At 44.1% G+C, this 7,695-nt stretch overlaps 1 long non-coding RNA gene across 1 annotated transcript; it reads right to left on the bottom strand.

Moving 5' to 3' along the window:
* Positions 1-5,130: 5,130 nt before the first annotated feature.
* On the bottom strand, positions 5,131-7,682 carry LOC308595314. The gene is made up of 2 exons (XR_014011993.1): positions 7,542-7,682; positions 5,131-5,681 (listed from the first exon to the last, which is right to left on the bottom strand). It is a non-coding gene; the product is annotated as an uncharacterized lncRNA (long non-coding RNA).
* Between the last annotated feature and the right edge of the window lie 13 nt (positions 7,683-7,695).

Genomic DNA, 7,695 nt, shown 5'->3' with positions numbered 1-7,695 from the left:
CTTTCTTTGCAGCTCTTGTTTTTGGTGCGCCACTCATTCCACAGCTGTCCCAGGATCAAGGTCAAATTGTAAATCCCATGGGAAACAATCCAGAGAGAGTAAACATCCAGAAAAAAAAAAACCCGGCAGTTCTCAGAGACTGTTGGTTCTATAATCCAGTAGGGGGAGCTCCCAAAAACAAATTTAGAAGAGATGGGTAAAGAGTTTCCGCCATTAAATCCCCACAAAGAAGGAGGAAGAAAAAATAAAAATTAAATGACATCCAAAACAGGGGGATCTTCCATTCAATTTTAACTGCAGAGAGTAATAGTTCTTAACAAAGGTGCATGCAACAGTTCCTTTTCTTTCCAGATACAAACTAGCCCGATCTAGTTTTGTGATTTATATACAGTTACCGCAGTCCGATACAACTTATATCCAAGCAGATCGGGAGCCGGGTTTCGAAACTTTGTAATCCACAGATAGGGAAGAGGAGAGACCACAGTTTTAATCCACTTACGAAACTGTCATAACTTTTTTTTAAGATTTAAACAGTCTAGATCAAGTTTGCAAAGTAAATTCCAACTTCTTTTAAGCTCCTTTCAATGCTTCCGCTTTAGAAAAGTCTTTGCTTGGCACTTTAAACAGAGCCGGAAGACTGACTTCCTTTTTGGCGTCTCCCGCTTTCAGCCGAATTTCACCAAATTAATTCCGAATAAAACTTTAGGTTTCTTACTCACGAGTAAGTTGTTTCAATTCAGTTGTTGAAGGAAGAAAGGTCAGCGCTAATCAGCAGCAGCCGCGCGGCTTCGCTTCCGCGGAAAGAGCGATGGATTCACAGCACCGCTACCCCCTCCACGTTCCGATACCCCTTACGGGGTCTCTTCTGCGTTTCCGAGGTCGCTTCTGGTGCCCGCCGAACCCCACGGCCACGAGCTCACTCTACCCGTGGTTTATCTGGATGGGTCGTCGCTGTGCCGCAGCGCACGACCCTTTTCCGCGGAGCCCCTCTTCAGCAGCTGAAGAGGACCGCCATTGCTGAGCGCGCTTTTCTCACAGAATAGGCTGTATTTGTCAAGAGATAAGAACATTTGCTTTTCTATGCAGTTCTAGGGCAGCCTTTAAAGGCGCTTTCTCATTAACAGTGTAGATTTTCCTACTTTAGAAGAGGAGAACGCAATTTCATTTGCTTGTGCATTTATAACATTGTATTGGTAACTTTTTAAAAAGTGTATGTGTAAGTGTAAATGTTGTTGGCATCTGTATGTCTTGAGAGACAATGGAGTGCACCTCCGGCCGTGAAATCAAACCTCTGTGTTAGCAGTACCAAAGTGACCTTGAGGTGCAAGCCTGGGCAGTGTGTATGGAGGCCCTGGGATGCCAAGACAATAAGACCCCCATCTTGGCCTCACTGATGTGGTTTAAAGGAAAGCAGAGCAATACATTTGGCACCAGCTGGGCTGCAGGTGTTGCCAGAAGATGACATAGAAGGCGCCATCCAACAGTCTTAGGGACTTCACTCCAATTTAGCGTTTTCTTCTCCTGGAAATATTCTGCAAGGCAGCAGAGGTTTAGGATCAGAGTTTTCCTTCTCTTAGATGGGCTACCCTGCCAGGTTAATGAACCCCATCTGTCCCTCACTTCTCTCTGCAGCACAGGCAGAAACTGTCTTTATTGGACCCACTGTTGGTCTCATCTGCTCAATCTGCTGGAGATAGCCGCATGCAAAGGGAAGTTCCTAATTTATCCAGGGTTTGAGACCCATTGTCTACCCTCCCTTGGTTTAGCCAGCCAATCTAAGCCATTCTCAGGGTGTGGCGACTGCCGCACACTGACGGCTTCTAGGAGCCACTGCTGAGAGCTGAATGCAGGGTGGAGACCAAAGGTGGACAAATTATCCCAGATGTGTCTCCCACCAGAGGTACTACCCCTCCTTTAACATCCCATGTACCCCATGTGTAAATACACAAATACACTGGTGCCCCGGGTTACAGACGCTTCAGGTTACAGACTCTGCTAACCCAGGAATAGTACCTCGGGTTAAGAACTTTGCTTCAGGATGAGAACAGAAATTGCACGGTGGCAGCGGGAGGCCCCATTAGCTAAAGTGGTACCTCAGGTTAAGAACAGTTTCAGGTTAAGAACGGACTTCCAGAACGAATTAAATTCTTAATCCAAGGTACCACTGTAGTATATATGACCAAGCAATCTGTATTTCCCGGACTGTCCTGGGAAAATCGGGACACTTGGAGGGTATGTGACCAGCCTGCACAGTTCATGGGCAGGAAGTGCCTGATGGAGCTGGGATGAAATTAACTCTGCTTCACAGCTCTCCCACTGAGGAAGTTTGATGGAATGGCTGCCCTAGATAACAGCTGAAGGGGAAGAAGCCTGATGGTGCTGGCCTATGTCTATAGTGAAACAGTGGTATTTCACTATAGACTATAGAAAGAGGGGGTTGGATCAAGGAAACCAATAGGAAGAAAAACTGAGACTTGGATAATTCTTCATGACTCCTCCCATTGAGATTAACTAGAAACTCTCAAGCAGGCAGGACCCGCTTACCAGTACACTTCCAGTTAGGACTGGAAAGGACATTTGCTAAAATAAGACTTGTGACTAAACATAACAGAAATAACTTTGTCATGGATAAGAGCATTAAGTGCTGCATTGAACCTCCATTTTCATTCAGTTTCCACCTGATTGTGAAGATGCAATGCCTCAACTGTTGTAAAAAGAGTTCTGGTCTGTGAGCAACCTGGTGCAACAATTATTATCACCAAAAATGTATCTAGAAACTGACAAATACAAGTTAGATACCCAGCTACCTATGATGGTCTCTAAAGCAATGCTTTTGGGGAAACTATCAGCATCATGTAGCTGCCCCTCCCAACATGACATTTTGTGGTGAGCTTAGCCTCCTTATTCCCTTCCTTCTCATACACATCTATAAATCTGTAAACACTGCATTTTAATTTTATTCAGTGCAACAACACTTAGAGGCCACTTTAGTTCACTGACATATGTATCAGAAAAGGGAAAATAATGATTTAATGATGAAAATCTAGTGACTACTTCTTTAATCGCCTCTTGATTTCAGGCCTGATCATTCAGTATTCGGTTTGCAATGCAGTGCAGGTAACTGCTACAAGATAGTACTGGAAGTAAAACCTGTTCCTTTGATGCAGAGGGCATGTTTTACAGAAATCCCTCTGACACATGCCCTGACTAGTAATCTCTGCTTTGCTAGATCACCGGGTGTGGAAATTTCTTTTCTCTCTCTCTCTCTCTCTCTCTCTCTCTCTCTCTCTCTCTCCTCTAGTTTACATTTTTAATTGTTTTCTTCACAATAGATTTCTATGACATAGTTACTTGTGACATACTCTGGATGACACAAGAGCATTTGAGTAATGCAGATTGTTCTGAGACCATATTGGATTCTGGGTCTTCAAGACTCTTCAAGTGCTCTAGAGTGTCACTACCCTAGGCACTCTTTGAGCAGAATAGTAAATTAAAATGGCAGCTCCACTTCCAGGTTCCTCTTTGAGTGTTGCTGCACCACCACTGCCAGGTGCACCACCCTGCCCCCATGACAAAGGGCGCCTGGGGTGTGCTGATGTCACACACGGCACACCCCATGGCATGCATGTGCTGCTGAGTAGAACTTGGGGGCAGCCCCTTCACTGAAAATTTGTGGGTGCCTGGGCCCCAACAGCCCCGCATAGATGGCGCCTATGACCATTCCCAAGTGAGCCTGAGATGGCCCACCAGCGTAAGAGAGGGCCCAGCAGAGTGCATTTGCCCAGACCTCCAAAAAACGCCGTTATTTTTAGTCAGAGTTGGCAGAGCTGGGCTAGATTGCCCAATAGTCTGACTCAATAGAATGCAGCTTCATTACGTTCACATATTGTAATTGTCGGCACTGTGTGAAGGGCAGGTAATTTTTTTAATAAAGTAAATTAAATACATAGTCCATCAGTTACAAAAGGGAGTAGGGTTTGTGTGTGCATAGAGCAATTACCAGAAACATACTCTTTTGTGATTCTGGCCTGAATAGCTGTAAAAGGGGCAAGAGCTTGTCTGGTCCTGCTGTCAGAAAAGACCATGCTGTGATTGATCAAGGCATGTGAGGGGAACCTTTGGCCCTCCAGATGGTGTTGAACTACAACCCCCATATGTCCCCAATGGCCAGGGGTGATGGAAGTTGTGGTTCAGTAACATCTGGAGGGCCAAAGGTTCCCCATACCTGAATTAGGGAAACCATAATAAGCAAATACTTCTGCTGCTATGACAGCAGTGAACCTTGAACATTCCTTATTCTGCATTCCTTTGGCTGCTTACCTAACAGTGTGGAAGATTCTAAAGGGTGTGGAATCAATAGAACAAAACTGCCCTCAACCTCTAAGTGATGTGGGATTCAGGTCTCCTTGATCAGAAGAGTGCTATGCAAAGTCCTGAAGTAATAACATATAGACAAGGAAGGTGATGACTGAAATAAAACTACAGCTGAAATACCTTTCTGGTTTGCCCATTGTAAAGGTTATTTCCCCCCACCTGCAAAGGGAGTCTAGTTCATGAGGCAGTAATACACTGTGTGTGTCAGAATGTTACCATGTTTCATGTCACAATGGTATGACATCTTCCCCAAAACACAACACAGAAGTTTTTGATAAGATCTATAAGATTTCTGTGCGATCTTTGCTGCTAATGTATTGAGGATGGGGGTTGAGTGTGAACAAACAAGACATGAATTGATTGGATAATCTTCTATTGATTTTTATTATTGTCCAATTAATTTTTACTATCAGCCAGGTGTCTTTTTATAACAAAACATTTGTATAGCCTCTTATCATTGGAATTTAGTTTTCATTAATATCTAGCAGTGCTGGTGCATGTAGTGAGTTCAGGTTACATGTATAAATTAACTCATCACTGAGAATCAGGGCATTGTGCTTTTTCTGTAGTGCGAAGATGTTCGTTTTTATTCCGTTCTTCTTAAAATACATTGTTGGCCCTTTTTTAAAAAAGTGATTTTATTGTAAATATGCAGCAAAATACATAACAATAAAAAACAGTAATAAAAACGTATTTCCCCTTCCCCCTTTCTTGTATTACCTTTTTATTGAAATACAGATACTTCCTTCCATTGCCTTGCAACATATCTATGCTGTTTAATAATGGGAAAACCCTTTCATGTCTTCAGATTTACAACATGAAGAATAATAGTTAACACCCACATGAAATAAGATCTGCTTAGCTATGTCAATCTGTGTAATTACAGAAAATGATAAGTTAATAAGCAATCATAGTTTAATCAAATAATGACTCATCGAGCTTCAAATCCTCAAGTTGTCCTGTTGAAATTTCCAGGACTACTCTGGGGTGGAGACTTACAATCATAGGGTGTGACCACATTCCCATTTACTGTGGCTCCAGTGCACTCCCAACACCGGATTTTTAAGCTGGGTTCACATGATGCTGGACCCAATCCATCTGTATCCTGTAGCTTTTGGAGAAATGCTCCTATTCCATACGCGTTTTCCTCAAACGAGCTTCAGTGTGATTTGAAAATGGAAGCCACAATCGGTGTGAACAGTTCAGGATACGTGCACACAAATAATGGTACATGCTCAAACGAAAGCTTCACTGACGGGTGTTCAGAGCAGGAAAAGCAATAATTGGGCGAAGACACACCCAGCCGGCTGTGGTGTGAACAGAAGAAGGAGGAAGTAAATTGGAAACGCAGCAGTGGGAAATAACCTCATACTGTTTCAAGCAGAACTGAATATAAAAAAGAAGTCCAGGAAGCTGGATTGGATATAAGGGCAATAGTGGAGCAGCATCCCACCCAACCTAACAAACCAACCTCCACTGTCATCCCCTGACAAGGGAGAGCGGGTCCCCCCCCCCCATCCACAAAAAATATTGAAAAGCATTGAAAGTACAGTGGTACCTCAGGTTAAGTACTTAATTCATTCTGGAGTTCCATACTTAACCTGAAACTGTTCTTAACTTGAAGCACCACTTTAGCTAATGGGGCCTCCCACTGCTGCTGCGCCGCCGAAGCACAATTTCTGTTCTCATCCTGAAGCAAAGTTCTTAACTTGAAGCACTATTTCTGGGTTAGCAGAGTCTGTAACTTGAAGTGTATGTAACCTGAAGCATATGTAACCCAAGGTACCACTGTATTCAATTAACTGAGGTTCTACCCCCCAACCAAAGCCTGCCCCCCCATAATGCCCTATTTTGGGGGGTATATTTACCCATGATTTCTCAAAAAAAACTCAATAACCTTGGAATCCTAGCTATGCCCATGTTCTCTGAAGTGAACTGTTTTCACTAGAAACCTCATCCGTGCCACTCCATAAATGTTTCTGGTCAGAGTAAATTGTAGGCCAAAGGCTTCACACCATAATGTATACTTTGCATAGCAACTGCCACCTCCACCCCGTCGTCCCACTAACAACCATGTTTTCCCAAGATGCAAAACTTAATTATTACTATTGTATAAGTAATATATATATTGGACAATAGGAACACTTAATATCTGTTTGCTTATGCAATACGATTGAGTTGTAGTGTTTCTCTTAATTTTTTCCCCCTTTTACTATTATTTGCTCATCAGGCGCCTGGGAGCCCCATTTCAATAATTAACCAATCTCTTTTCAAGCTGCACTGGCTCCCGGTGGAGTACAGGGTCAGATTTAAGGTGCTGCTTTTGACCTTTAAAGCCCTTCACGGCCTAGGACCCTCGTACCTACGGGACCGCCTCGCCTGGTATGCCCCACGGAGAGCCTCAAGGTCCATAAATAACAACACCCTAGTGGTCCCAGGCCCTAAGGAAGTTAGATTGGCTTCAACCAGAGCCAGGGCCTTTTCAGCACTGGCCCCAACTTGGTGGAACGCTCTGTCTCATGAGACCAGGGCCCTGCAGGATCTGATCTCTTTCCGCAGGGCCTGTAAGACAGAGTTGTTCCGCCTGGCCTTTGGATTGGAGCCAATTTGATTCCCTCCGCCCCCTTTTTCTTTTTTCTTTTCCTTCTCCTGCAATGAGGCTCCATTTTAATATTTTAATGTTCCATTATTTTAATGTTGTATTTTATTTTTGTTTTTAAGTTGTAATCACTCATCTTGTTTTTATTATTGCTTGTAAGCCGCTCTGAGCCCGGCCTTGGCTGGGGAGGGCGGGGTATAAATAAAAAATTATTATTATTATTATTATTATTATTATTATTATTATTATTATTATTATTATTATTATTAATTTTTTCCCCCTTTTACTATTATTTGCTCATCAGGCGCCTGGGAGCCCCATTTCAATAATTAACCAATCTCTGTGGATTTTCAATTCGTTGCTTAATTTATTTCTGCATAACAATATCCAGGCTGCTGGGCCGGCCTCTGTCATGTTAGGCCACTCCCAGAAATACTTTTTCCAAAGTCACATGTTCCTGCCGCGCGACCAAACCACCTTAGCAGCAGTACTGACATCTGGCCGCAAGATGGCGACCGAGGCCACCGCCCCCCCCCCTCCCCGCGCGCGCTCTCTCTCCGCTGCTCACCTTGCCCCCTTTCCAGATCTTTCTCGAACTCGGGGAGGCTTGTCGGAGAGCCTGTGCGGAAAGAGCCGAATGCCGCAGCCGGAGTTTCGCGGCGTCCCCGCTTGGCGGCCTCTGGCGCGCGTGGGCGCGCGTGCGCAGAGGCGAGGAAGTGCCG

Source organism: Podarcis bocagei (genome assembly GCF_964188305.1).
Source record: "Podarcis bocagei genome assembly, chromosome: 9".
Classification (NCBI taxonomy): Eukaryota; Metazoa; Chordata; class Lepidosauria; order Squamata; family Lacertidae; genus Podarcis; species Podarcis bocagei.
This window is presented reverse-complemented; position numbering and strand designations above follow the sequence as displayed.